Source organism: Salvelinus namaycush, chromosome 5, assembly GCF_016432855.1.
Source record: "Salvelinus namaycush isolate Seneca chromosome 5, SaNama_1.0, whole genome shotgun sequence".
NCBI classification, from domain to species: domain Eukaryota; kingdom Metazoa; phylum Chordata; class Actinopteri; order Salmoniformes; family Salmonidae; genus Salvelinus; species Salvelinus namaycush.
In genome coordinates, this window is record NC_052311.1 from 8,956,046 (window position 1) to 8,970,272 (window position 14,227).

A 14,227-nucleotide genomic window follows, 5' to 3' on the forward strand; every position below is an offset into this window, starting at 1 on the left:
CCTTCTCTCTTTCTTTCTCTCGGAGGACCTGGGCCCTAGGACCATGCGTCGGGACTGCCGCCCGTGGTGACTCCTTGCTGTCCCCAGTCCGCCTGGCCTTGCTGCTATTCCAGTTTCAGCTGTTCTGCCTGCGGTTATGGAACCGCCACCTGTCCCAGACCTGTTGTTTTTCAACTCTTAATGATCAGCTATGAAAAGCCAACTGAAAATTATTCATGATTATTATTTGACCATGCTTGTCACTTATGAACATTTTTGAACATCTTGGCATAGTTCTGTTATAATCTCCACCCGGCACAGCCAGAAGAGGACTGGCCACCCCTCATAGCCTGGTTCCTCTCTAGGTTTCTTCCTAGGTTTTGGCCTTTCTAGGGAGTTTTTCCTGCATTACTAGCTGTTTGGGGTTTTAGGCTGGGTTTCTGTACAGCACTTCGAGATATTAGCTGATGTACGAAGGGCTATATAAAATAAAATTGATTGATTGAATGTGCAGCCTGGCCACAGCTGGGATGTCTCTGAATCTGTTTGGACCTCATTACATGTGCTTAGTGAGCAATAGAAGGAACAATGTGTTCTGTTTTCCCCTGTGTTCTACGGTTTAAATGTGTTCTAATGTTCTAGTGTGTTCTACGGTTCTAGTGTGTTCTAATGTTCTAGTGTGTTCTACGGTTTAAATGTGTTCTAATGTTCTAGTGTGTTCTACGGTTTAAATGTGTTCTAATGTTCTAGTGTGTTCTACGGTTCTAGTGTGTTCTAATGTTCTAGTGTGTTCTACGGTTTAAATGTGTTCTAATGTTCAAGTGTGTTCTAATGTGTATAGGGATTTTGATTGATAGATTTAGTTCCTAATCACCTGTAGAATGAAGTTTAAAGCAGCGCTGAAGCAATGCCCGACAGCATCCATCTCAGAGAAATAATTACCAGCTTGAGAATAATATTGCAAGAATCAGATCACTGTCGGTTCTCCATTTCAAGCCCATGATGATACAAAGCAGCCAATGGTCCCATCCTAAATGGTACCCTACTCCCCATATAGTGCACTAGGGTCCATAAGGCCATGGTAAAAAGTAGTGCACTATATAGAGAATAGGGTGCCATTTGGAATGCAGACAATCTCTAGTCAGTCAGAGGCATTGTGATAGAAGGCCAGGGTTTGAGGGTGGGATGTTCTTGCTTTCACCAAATCCAGACACAATCACAGGGGGATTATGGGGCTAGAAAATGAAAATAGCGTTTTATCTCTCATTAATTTCAATGCATGAGTCTAAGAGCTCTTTGATGGAAGCTAGGAGACAAATACATAAAGATATGGATGAGGCAGAGAGGCAAGGAAAGGGAGATTACAAGAAAGCAGGGCTCCGGTATGATAATGAGGAAGAAAGATACAAAATGTTTTTTGGAGAGGGGGGTTTCTCTTTTCAAGTCCTTCGTTAATCTCATGGTGATCTCTGGTGTCTCGGGTTCCGCAAAAGAATGACAAAACTAACTTTGAGGACGGGCTAAAAGGCAAAACAAAATATGTTTTATTGTCACATCCACTGGATGGGTGCAGTGTAATGTGTTGTTTTACAGGTCAGTCATAGTGGTACAGTAACCCTGGAGCAAACTAGGGTGAAGTGTCTTGGTCAAGGACCAAATCAGATTTTTCACCTTGTCTGCGAAATGTGTCAAAAAATATGGTTGTGTTTGTACGATTAAACGCTGTTCAAATGTCCTATGAATGAAAATGAAATCCCATGTATCTCTATATCACCTACAATACAGTCCTCAAATGAGAATTATCATTCAATCTGAAGAGAAACACAATGGGGATGTATTCCAATCTGCTTTAAGAAGCTATACAAATGTGCATGCTGAGAATGTTGTGGTAATATTAGGTCAAACTTAAACATAACGTTTCCTAAACGTTATAGAAATGTTTTGAGGACGTCTGTCACGTTCTGACCTTTATTTCCCTTTGTTTTGTCTTTATTTTAGTATGGTCAGGGCGTGAGTTGGGGTTGGGCAGTCTATGTTTGTATTTCTATGTTTTCCTATTTCTGTGTTTGGCCTGATATGGTTCTCAATCAGAGGCAGGTGTTTTGTGTTGTCTCTGATTGGGAACCATATTTAGGTAGCCTGTTTTGTGTTGGGTTTTGTGGGTGGTTGTCTTCAGTCTTTGTGTGTCTGCACCAGATAGAACTGTTTCGGTTTTCACGTTTGTTGTTTTGTATTTTGGAAGTGTTCAGTTTATTGTCTTTTATTAAACATGATGAACACTAATCACGCTGCGCTTTGGTCCTCTCCTTCTTCCACAGAAGAAAACCGTTACAACGTCCAAGACAAGGTCAATGTATATTGCATGAACATCAATGGAATATTATGTTAAATCTTAAACAAATATGCTACGAACATCATCAAAAAACAGACTTATTTCATGCTTACAACAGTAAGGGAATGTGCTGTGCGACCTAACTTAAACATTGCATGAATGTCATCACAATTGAGGATATTATGTGTTTTGGGAACCTATCTCCTGTAATGTACCAACACTGCTCCCACAACCTAATGAAATGTTCTGGGAACCTTTAAAGAACTCAGAAAGGCTGTTTTGTTAACATTATTGTTGTATCAAAGGAATGTTTTGTGCACCCTGATACCAACATTATCTGAACGTCAGCACAACAGGACAGTGTTTGTGTTTTTGGGAACATATGTCTTGTAATTTCCCCAAAATGTTCCCACAAAACTAATGAAACATACTTGGAATCTTTAAAGAACAGACGGAATGGAATGTGTTCTCGGGAACGTTCTTTTAACATCAGGTGAATGGTTTTTTTGCACCCTAAAATAAATATTGTCGAATCATCCTCACATCTGGACAGTTTTGGTGTTTTGGGAACATATATTTTGTGATATCCCACACAATGTTCTCACCAGACTGTTCCCACAACCTAAATAACATACTAAATGTTGTTATAGGAACGTTATTGCAGCATCAAGGAAAATGACATATAAACATACAAACTTTTGAGGAATGTTCTGTGGTGGTTGTTACCGATGTCGTGTACAACATTTTAGTGAACGCTAAAACATTCCAAGGATATTTCATCTAAAAACATTTTTGATAAATAAATAGATTTTTTATCAAAAACATTTCTCTTAATGTTTTTAGTATGTTATCATCCTAATGTTAGATAAAACCCTAACTACAACCTAATGGGAATCTTAGCTAATGTTCTGGAACATTTCCCGGTTTGCTGGGTTTTGTCTCTGCTACCACACGGCAAGCGGTATCAGCGCACCAAGTCTGGAACCAACAGGACCCTGAATAGATTCTACCCCCAAGCTATGTGTAACGGATTTCCTCCTCCTCTTCGTCCGAAGAGGAGGAGCAGGGATTCGACCAAAATGCAGCGTCGTGATATGACATGATTTATTAAAGTAAAGACGAAAAACACGAAAACACTTTAACAAACTACAAAACAACAAACGACGTAGACGCACCTGAACATAAGAACTTACATGACACGAAGAACGCATGAAACAGGAACAGACTACATAAACCGAACGAACAAACAAACCGAAACAGTCCCGTGTGGCGTAACATACACAGACACAGACACAGGAGACAACCACCCACCAACAATCAATGTGAAACCACCTACCTTAATATGATTCTCAATCAGAGGAGATGAAAACCACCTGCCTCTAATTGAGAACCATATCAGGTACCCATTAAACCAACATAGAAACACAAAACATAGACTGCCCACCCAAACTCACGTCCTGACCAACTAACACATACAAAAACTAACAGAAAACAGGTCAGGAACGTGACACTATGAGACTGCTAAACAGTTAGTTAAATAGTTAGCTAAATAGTTAGTTAAATAGTAACCAATAGCTACTCTGACTATCTGCATTGACCCTTTTTGCCCTAAATCTTTTGACTCATCACATACGCTGTTCTTACTTTTTATTATCTATCCTGTTGCCAAGTCACTTTACCCCCTACCCACATATACACATTACCTCAACTACCAACACTGCTGCTACTGTCTATTATCTATCCTGTTGCCTAGACACATTTACCCCCTACCCACATATACACATTACCTCAACTACCAACACTGCTGCTACTGTCTATTATCTATCCTGTTGCCTAGACACTTTACCCAACCTATATTTACATATCGAACTCAATTACCAACACTGCTGTTACTGTTTATTATCTATCCTGTTGCCTAGTCACTTTTCCCCAACCTATATTTACATATCGAACTCAATTACCAACACTGCTGTTACTGTTTATTATCTATCCTGTTGCCTAGTCACTTTTCCCCTACCTATATTTACATATCTAACTCAATTATTATTTAATCCTTGTGTTATTATTTTATATTATTTTTCTTTGTTTCTCTCTGCATCGTTGGGAAGTAACATTGATGTAAGTCAGCATTTCACTGTTAGTCTACACCTGTTGTTTACGAAGCATGTGACTAATAACATTTGATTTGATTTGTAATACACTACATGCTCGTCATACATCTCATTCCAAAATCATGGGCATTCATATGGAGCTGGTCCCCCTTTTGCTGCTATAACAGCCTCCACTCTTCTGGGAAAGCTTTCCACTAGATGCTGGAAAATTGCTGCGGGGGACTTGCTTCCATTCAGCCACAAGAGCATTAGTGAGGTCGGGCACTGATGTTGGGCGATTAGGCCTGGCTCGCAGTCGGCGTTCCAATTCATCCCAAAGGTGTTTGATGGGGTTGAGGTCAGGGCTCTGTGCAGCCAGTCAAGTTCTTCCACACCGATCTCGACAAACCATTTCTGTATGGACCTCACTTTGTGCACAGGGGCCATCCCCAAACTGTTGCCACAAAGTTGGAAGCACAGAATCGTCTAGAATGTCATTGTATGCTGTAGCGTTAATATTTCCCTTCATTGGAACTAAGGAGCCTAGCCTGAATCATGAAAAACAGCCCCAAGCCATTATTCCTCCTCCGCCAAATTTTACGGTTGGCACTACGCATTCAGGCAGGTAGCGTTCTCCTGGCATCCGATTCGTCTGTCGGACTTTCAGATGGTGAAGCGTGATTCATCACTCCAGAGAATGCGTTTCCACTGCTCCAGAGTCCAATGGCGGCGAGCATGATGATGTTAGGTTGTTCGGCCATGGAAACCTATTTCATGAAACTCCCGACGTTGCTCCCAGAGGCAGTTTGGAACTCGGTTGTGAGTGTTGCAACCGAGGACAGACGATTTCTATGCACTTCAGCACTCGGCGGTCCCGTTCTATGAGCTTGTGTGGCCTACCACTTCGCGACTGAGCCGTTGTTGCTCCTAGACGTTTCCACTTCAAAATAACAGGGCAGAAATTTGACGAAATGACTTGTTTGAAAGGTGGTATCCTATGTCGGTGCCATGTTGAAAGTAACTGGAGCTCTTCAGTAAGGCCATTCTACTGCCAATGTTTGTCTATGGATATTGCATGGGTGTGTGCTCGATTTCATACACCTGTCAGCAACGGGTGTAGCTGAAATAGCCGAATCCACTCAATTGAAGGGATGTCCACATACTTTTGCCTATGTAGTGTATCTAGGCATGAGGAAGACCCAAGTCGTTCTGGTGGGTGGAGTTTGTAAAGCCAAAAGCTTAGACTGGGCTGTGTTCATTAGGAACAACACGTAAGAAAACGGTCTGAAACTGAGTGAAAGATTTAGTTCAAGTGTTCTCTAATCTAATGAACAAAGTTCTTGGATTATAAAGAGTGGTGAGCTCCTTTAGTTGAGGCAGTTGGGTGGTAAAGAAAAGCTCCCTCTCACCCCGGGAAGTGTTTTGAGTGAGAAAAGGGTTAAAACATCTGCTTGCTGCTAAGTGGTTAGCTACTCCGAACTGCTATAAAAAAAAAAGGAAAAGGAAAAGTGATTGTGGCAGAGCTTCTCTCTGTTCATCATTGTTATTCCTCTCTTATCTGCACTCTGAGCACATTTTCAGTTCTTCTCGAGTTTGGACTAGTTTCTCATGTCTATGTGAGCATGATTTGGAGAAACAGGCCTCTTCTATGAACTACAATGCAACCACCATTTTAAACAACATTGACAACCATATCCAGATCGTTTTTTTTGTGTTGGTAGACAGACCCTTTTATCCAAAGAAACCCGTATTAGTGCCGGCATAACTACATACTACTCAACGCCAATGAGTTGACAGATAAAACTAAGTGAATTTCTGGGCACCCAGAGGTTTAGGAGACACCCCCAAACTGCTTTGGCTAGCTTTAGTAAGGATGGAGACCTGTTTTATTGGGCTCACCTGTCTCCTCTCCTGACAACAGTTATCTGTAGAGATGATCGTGTCAGTGCATACTGCTGGAGTACTGCCTACAACTGTCTGGTTCTGGCAATGCTCTGTTCACTTCACTATACACACACACACACACACGACATGCACAAATACACACACACACACACACACACACACGACATGCACAAACACACACACACTATACACACACGCACGCACGCACGCACGAACGCACACACACACACTATACACACACACACGCACGCGCACACGAACGCACACACACACACACACACACTATACACACACGCACGCATGAACGCACACACACACACACACACACACACTATACACACACACACGACATGCACAAAAACACACACACACACACTATACACATGCACGCACGCACACACACACACTATACACACACACACGCACACACACACCACACACATACACGCACGCACGCACACTGAACGCACACATGCAAGTACGCATACTAGTAATGCGCGGGTTGACTCAAAACCTGCAGTCCACGCAGTTATATCCATGGGGACTGTGGGTTTAGGGTCCTGAAATATTGTGTGGGTGGAGGTCGGTGTTAAAACAATACATTAAACATCCATAAATGTATCACTCTTGTGCAACTTAAATCTGTTGACGTTTTTTTCTTTCATTATTTTGAAGCTATATAGTATTAGTGTGAAATCCTAAACTTTAAGGTCTTACTTTAAGCGCACCAAATAGTCTACAGGGGCAATCGCCAGACGCTTTTTGGGAACGGGACAGAACAAGTTAACATCGATCCACTGAGGAGAAGAAGAAAAAAAAAGGACAATGGTAGGAGTTTGATTCAATAAGAGAAAAGCTGTGAAATAGAGTTGAAAATACTTCAAGGTTAAATCGAACCTGAAATCTGGATACTGACTAAGTCTAGAACCTCTCACATGTATCCGAGCCAAACGGAAATCTGATCAGAAACACATTGGGTAGTTTTCAAAGCTTTCTATTTCTGTACAACAATGTTTCCACAGAAAATCTTTCCCATTTTTTTCTACCCAGTCCTTAAACCTCTTTGCCCGCTAAAGAATCAAAGATTCCGATGTCAACTAGATTGAAGTATTCATTCTATCATTAATGACATTATTCTGGTGAGAAAGGATTTCATTTAGTCTTCTAGAACAGTGTTTCCCAATCCTGGTTCAACTTGTCAACTAATCATCAAACTCTCAATGAGTTGAATGGGGTGTGTTTGTCCAGGACTACCATGAAACTGTGTACTGTTGGGGGTACTGGAGGATCAGGGTTGGGAAACACTGTTGGGGATACTGGAGGACCAGGGTGGGGAAACACTGTTGGGGGTACTGGAGGACCAGGGTGGGGAAACACTGTTGGGGATACTGGAGGACCAGGGTTGGGAAACACTGTTGGGGGTACTGGAGGACCAGGGTAGGGAAACACTGTTGGGGATACTGGAGGACCAGGGTGGGGAAACACTGTTGGGGGTACTGGAGGACCAGGGTAGGGAAACACTGTTGGGGATACTGGAGGACCAGGGTTGGGAAACACTGTTGGGGATACTGGAGGACCAGGGTTGGTAAACACTGTTGGGGGTACTGGAGGACCAGGGTAGGGAAACACTGTTGGGGGTACTGGAGGACCAGGGTTGGGAAACACTGTTGGGGGTACTGGAGGACCAGGGTTGGGAAACACTGTTGGGGTACTGGAGGACCAGGGTAGGGAAACACTGTTGGGGGTACTGGAGGACCAGGGTGGGGAAACACTGTTGGGGGTACTGGAGGACCAGGGATGGGGAACTCTGTTGGGGTACTGGAGGACCAGGGTGGGGAAACACTGTTGGGGGTACTGGAGGACCAGGGTTGGTAAACACTGTTGGGGGTACTGGAGGACCAGGGTTGGGGGTACTGGAGGACCAGGGTAGGGAAACACTGTTGGGGATACTGGAGGACCAGGGTAGGGAAACACTGTTGGGGGTACTGGAGGACCAGGGTTGGGGAACACTGTTGGGGCTACTGGAGGACCAGGGTAGGGAAACACTGTTGGGGCTACTGGAGGACCAGGGTTGGTAAACACTGTTGGGGGTACTGGAGGACCAGGGTAGGGAAACACTGTTGGGGGTACTGGAGGACCAGGGTGGGGAAACACTGCTGGGGGTACTGGAGGACCAGGGTAGGGAAACACTGTTGGGGATACTGGAGGACCAGGGTTGGTAAACACTGTTGGGGATACTGGAGGACCAGGGCTGGGGAACACTGTTGGGGGTACTAGAGGACCAGGGTTGGGAAACACTGTTGGGGCTACTGGAGGACCAGGGTTGGGGATACTGGAGGACCAGGGTGGGGAAACACTGTTGGGGGTACTGGAGGACCAGGGTTGGGAAACACTGTTGGGGGTACTGGAGGACCAGGGTTGGGAAACACTGTTGGGGCTACTGGAGGACCAGGGTTGGGAAACACTGTTGGGGATACTGGAGGACCAGGGTGGGGAAACACTGTTGGGGTACTGGAGGACCAGGGTGGGGAAACACTGTTGGGGGTACTGGAGGACCAGGGATGGGGAACTCTGTTGGGGTACTGGAGGACCAGGGTGGGGAAACACTGTTGGGGGTACTGGAGGACCAGGGTGGGGAAACACTGCTGGGGGTACTGGAGGACCAGGGTAGGGAAACACTGTTGGGGATACTGGAGGACCAGGGTTGGTAAACACTGTTGGGGATACTGGAGGACCAGGGCTGGGGAACACTGTTGGGGGTACTAGAGGACCAGGGTTGGGAAACACTGTTGGGGCTACTGGAGGACCAGGGTTGGGGATACTGGAGGACCAGGGTGGGGAAACACTGTTGGGGGTACTGGAGGACCAGGGTTGGGAAACACTGTTGGGGGTACTGGAGGACCAGGGTTGGGAAACACTGTTGGGGCTACTGGAGGACCAGGGTTGGGAAACACTGTTGGGGATACTGGAGGACCAGGGTGGGGAAACACTGTTGGGGGTACTGGAGGACCAGGGTTGGGAAACACTGTTGGGGGTACTGGAGGACCAGGGTAGGGAAACACTTTTGGGGGTACTGGAGGACCAGGGTTGGGAAACACTGTTGGGGGTACTGGAGGACCAGGGTTGGGAACCACTGTTGGGGGTACTGGAGGACCAGGGTTGGGGAACACTGTTGGGGTATTGGAGGACCAGGGTGGGGAAACACTGTTGGGGGTACTGGAGGACCAGGGTGGGGAAACACTGTTGGGGATACTGGAGGACCAGGGTTGGGAAACACTGCTGGGGGTACTGGAGGACCAGGGTAGGGAAACACTGTTGGGGTACTGGAGGACCAGGGTGGGGAAACACTGTTGGGGATACTGGAGGACCAGGGTGGGGAAACACTGTTGGGGGTACTGGAGGACCAGGGTTGGGAAACACTGTTGGGGGTACTGGAGGACCAGGGTAGGGAAACACTGTTGGGGATACTGGAGGACCAGGGTGGGGAAACACTGTTGGGGGTACTGGAGGACCAGGGTAGGGAAACACTGTTGGGGATACTGGAGGACCAGGGTTGGGAAACACTGTTGGGGGTACTGGAGGACCAGGGTAGGGAAACACTGTTGGGGATACTGGAGGACCAGGGTTGGGAAACACTGTTGGGGGTACTGGAGGACCAGGGTAGGGAAACACTGTTGGGGATACTGGAGGACCAGGGTTGGGAAACACTGTTGGGGATACTGGAGGACCAGGGTTGGTAAACACTGTTGGGGGTACTGGAGGACCAGGGTAGGGAAACACTGTTGGGGGTACTGGAGGACCAGGGTTGGGAAACACTGTTGGGGGTACTGGAGGACCAGGGTTGGGAAACACTGTTGGGGTACTGGAGGACCAGGGTAGGGAAACACTGTTGGGGGTACTGGAGGACCAGGGTGGGGAAACACTGTTGGGGGTACTGGAGGACCAGGGATGGGGAACTCTGTTGGGGTACTGGAGGACCAGGGTGGGGAAACACTGTTGGGGGTACTGGAGGACCAGGGTTGGTAAACACTGTTGGGGGTACTGGAGGACCAGGGTTGGGGGTACTGGAGGACCAGGGTAGGGAAACACTGTTGGGGATACTGGAGGACCAGGGTAGGGAAACACTGTTGGGGGTACTGGAGGACCAGGGTTGGGGAACACTGTTGGGGCTACTGGAGGACCAGGGTAGGGAAACACTGTTGGGGCTACTGGAGGACCAGGGTAGGGAAACACTGTTGGGGTACTGGAGGACCAGGGTGGGGAAACACTGTTGGGGGTACTGGAGGACCAGGGTAGGGAAACACTGTTGGGGTACTGGAGGACCAGGGTGGGGAAACACTGTTGGGGGTACTGGAGGACCAGGGATGGGGAACTCTTTTGGGGTACTGGAGGACCAGGGTGGGGAAACACTGTTGGGGGTACTGGAGGACCAGGGTGGGGAAACACTGCTGGGGGTACTGGAGGACCAGGGTAGGGAAACACTGTTGGGGATACTGGAGGACCAGGGCTGGGGAACACTGTTGGGGGTACTAGAGGACCAGGGTTGGGAAACACTGTTGGGGCTACTGGAGGACCAGGGTTGGGGATACTGGAGGACCAGGGTGGGGAAACACTGTTGGGGGTACTGGAGGACCAGGGTTGGGAAACACTGTTGGGGGTACTGGAGGACCAGGGTTGGGAAACACTGTTGGGGCTACTGGAGGACCAGGGTTGGGAAACACTGTTGGGGATACTGGAGGACCAGGGTGGGGAAACACTGTTGGGGGTACTGGAGGACCAGGGTTGGGAAACACTGTTGGGGATACTGGAGGACCAGGGTTGGGAAACACTGTTGGGGATACTGGAGGACCAGGGTGGGGAAACACTGTTGGGGGTACTGGAGGACCAGGGTTGGGAAACACTGTTGGGGATACTGGAGGACCAGGGTAGGGAAACACTGTTGGGATACTGGAGGACCAGGGTGGGGAAACACTGTTGGGGATACTGGAGGACCAGGGTTGGGAAACACTGTTGGGGGTACTGGAGGACCAGGGTAGGGGAACACTGTTGGGGATACTGGAGGACCAGGGTTGGGAAACACTGTTGGGGGTACTGGAGGACCAGGGTAGGGAAACACTTTTGGGGGTACTGGAGGACCAGGGTTGGGAAACACTGTTGGGGGTACTGGAGGACCAGGGTTGGGAACCACTGTTGGGGGTACTGGAGGACCAGGGTTGGGGAACACTGTTGGGGTACTGGAGGACCAGGGTGGGGAAACACTGTTGGGGGTACTGGAGGGCCAGGGTGGGGAAACACTGTTGGGGATACTGGAGGACCAGGGTTGGGAAACACTGCTGGGGGTACTGGAGGACCAGGGTAGGGAAACACTGTTGGGGTACTGGAGGACCAGGGTGGGGAAACACTGTTGGGGATACTGGAGGACCAGGGTGGGGAAACACTGTTGGGGATACTGGAGGACCAGGGTTGGGAAACACTGTTGGGGGTACTGGAGGACCAGGGTAGGGAACACTGTTGGGGGTACTGGAGGACCAGGGTAGGGAAACACTGTTGGGGGTACTGGAGAACCAGGGTTTGGGAACCACTGTTGGGGGTACTGGAGGACCAGGGTTGGGAAACACTGTTGGGGATACTGGAGGACCAGGGTAGGGAAACACTGTTGGGGATACTGGAGGACCAGGCTTGGTAAACACTGTTGGGGGTACTGGAGGACCAGGGTTGGGAAACACTGTTGGGGATACTGGAGGACCAGGGTTGGGAAACACTGTTGGGGGTACTGGAGGACCAGGGTTGGGGAAACACTGTTGGGGATACTGGAGGACCAGGGTTGGTAAACACTGTTGGGGGTACTGGAGGACCAGGGTTGGGAAACACTGTTGGGGATACTGGAGGACCAGGGTTGGTAAACACTGTTGGGGGTACTGGAGGACCAGGGTTGGGGAACACTGTTGGGGTACTGGAGGACCAGGGTTGGTAAACACTGTTGGGGGTACTGGAGGACCAGGGTTGGGAAACACTGTTGGGGCTACTGGAGGACCAGGGTTGGGAACCACTGTTGGGATACTGGAGGACCAGGGTTGGGAAACACTGTTGGGGGTACTGGAGGACCAGGGTTGGGAAACACTGTTGGGGATACTGGAGGACCAGGGTTGGGGAACACTGTTGGGGGTACTGGAGGACCAGGGTTGGGTAAAACTGTTGGGGTACTGGAGGACCAGGGTTGGTAAACACTGTTGGGGTACTGGAGGACCAGGGTTGGGAAACACTGTTGGGGGTACTGGAGGACCAGGGTTGGGAAACACTGTTGGGGATACTGGAGGACCAGGGTTGGGAAACACTGTTGGGGGTACTGGAGGACCAGGGTTGGGAAACACTGCTGGGGCTACTGGAGGACCAGGGTGGGGAAACACTGCTGGGGTACTGGAGGACCAGGGTTGGGGAACACTGTTGGGGTACTGGAGGACCAGGGTTGGGAAACACTGTTGGGGGTACTGGAGGACCAGGGTTGGGAAACACTGTTGGGGGTACTGGAGGACCAGGGTTGGGAAACACTGTTGGGGATACTGGAGGACCAGGGTTGGGTAAAACTGTTGGGGATACTGGAGGACCAGGGTTGGGAAACACTGTTGGGGATACTGGAGGACCAGGGTAGGGAAACACTGTTGGGGCTACTGGAGGACCAGGGTGGGGAAACACTGTTGGGGGTACTGGAGGACCAGGGTTGGGAAACACTGTTGGGGGTACTGGAGGACCAGGGTGGGGAAACACTGTTGGGGATACTGGAGGACCAGGGTTGGGAAACACTGTTGGGGGTACTGGAGGACCAGGGTTGGGAACCACTGTTGGGGGTACTGGAGGACCAGGGTAGGGAAACACTGCTGGGGATACTGGAGGACCAGGGTTGGGAAACACTGTTGGGGGTACTGGAGGACCAGGGTAGGGAAACACTGTTGGGGTACTGGAGGACCAGGGTTGGGAAACACTGTTGGGGTACTGGAGGACCAGGGTTGGGAAACACTGTTGGGGTACTGGAGGACCAGGGTAGGGAAACACTGTTGGGGTACTGGAGGACCAGGGTTGGGAAACACTGTTGGGGGTACTGGAGGACCAGGGTAGGGAAACACTGTTGGGGTACTGGAGGACCAGGGTTGGGAACCACTGTTGGGGGTACTGGAGGACCAGGGTTGGGTAAAACTGTTGGGGATACTGGAGGACCAGGGTGGGGAAACACTGTTGGGGATACTGGAGGACCAGGGTTGGGAAACACTGTTGGGGATACTGGAGGACCAGGGTGGGGAAACACTGTTGGGGATACTGGAGGACCAGGGTTGGGAAACACTGTTGGGGATACTGGAGGACCAGGGTGGGGAAACACTGTTGGGGGTACTGGAGGACCAGGGTTGGGAAACACTGCTGGGGATACTGGAGGACCAGGGCTGGGGAACACTGTTGGGGTACTGGAGGACCAGGGTTGGGGAACACTGTTGGGGTACTGGAGGACCAGGGTTGGTAAACACTGTTGGGATACTGGAGGACCAGGGTAGTGGAACACTGTTGGGGGTACTGGAGGACCAGGGTGGGAAACACTGTTGGGGCTACTGGAGGACCAGGGTGGGGAAACACTGTTGGGGTACTGGAGGACCAGGGTTGGGAAACACTGTTGGGGATACTGGAGGACCAGGGTTGGGAAACACTGTTGGGGATACTGGAGGACCAGGGTTGGGAAACACTGTTGGGGGTACTGGAGGACCAGGGTGGGGAAACACTGTTGGGGATACTGGAGGACCAGGGCTGGGGAACACTGTTGGGGATACTGGAGGACCAGGGTTGGGAAACACTGTTGGGGATACTGGAGGACCAGGGTAGGGAAACACTGTTGGGGGTACTGGAGGACCAGAGTTGGGCTGTTGGGGGTACTGGAGGA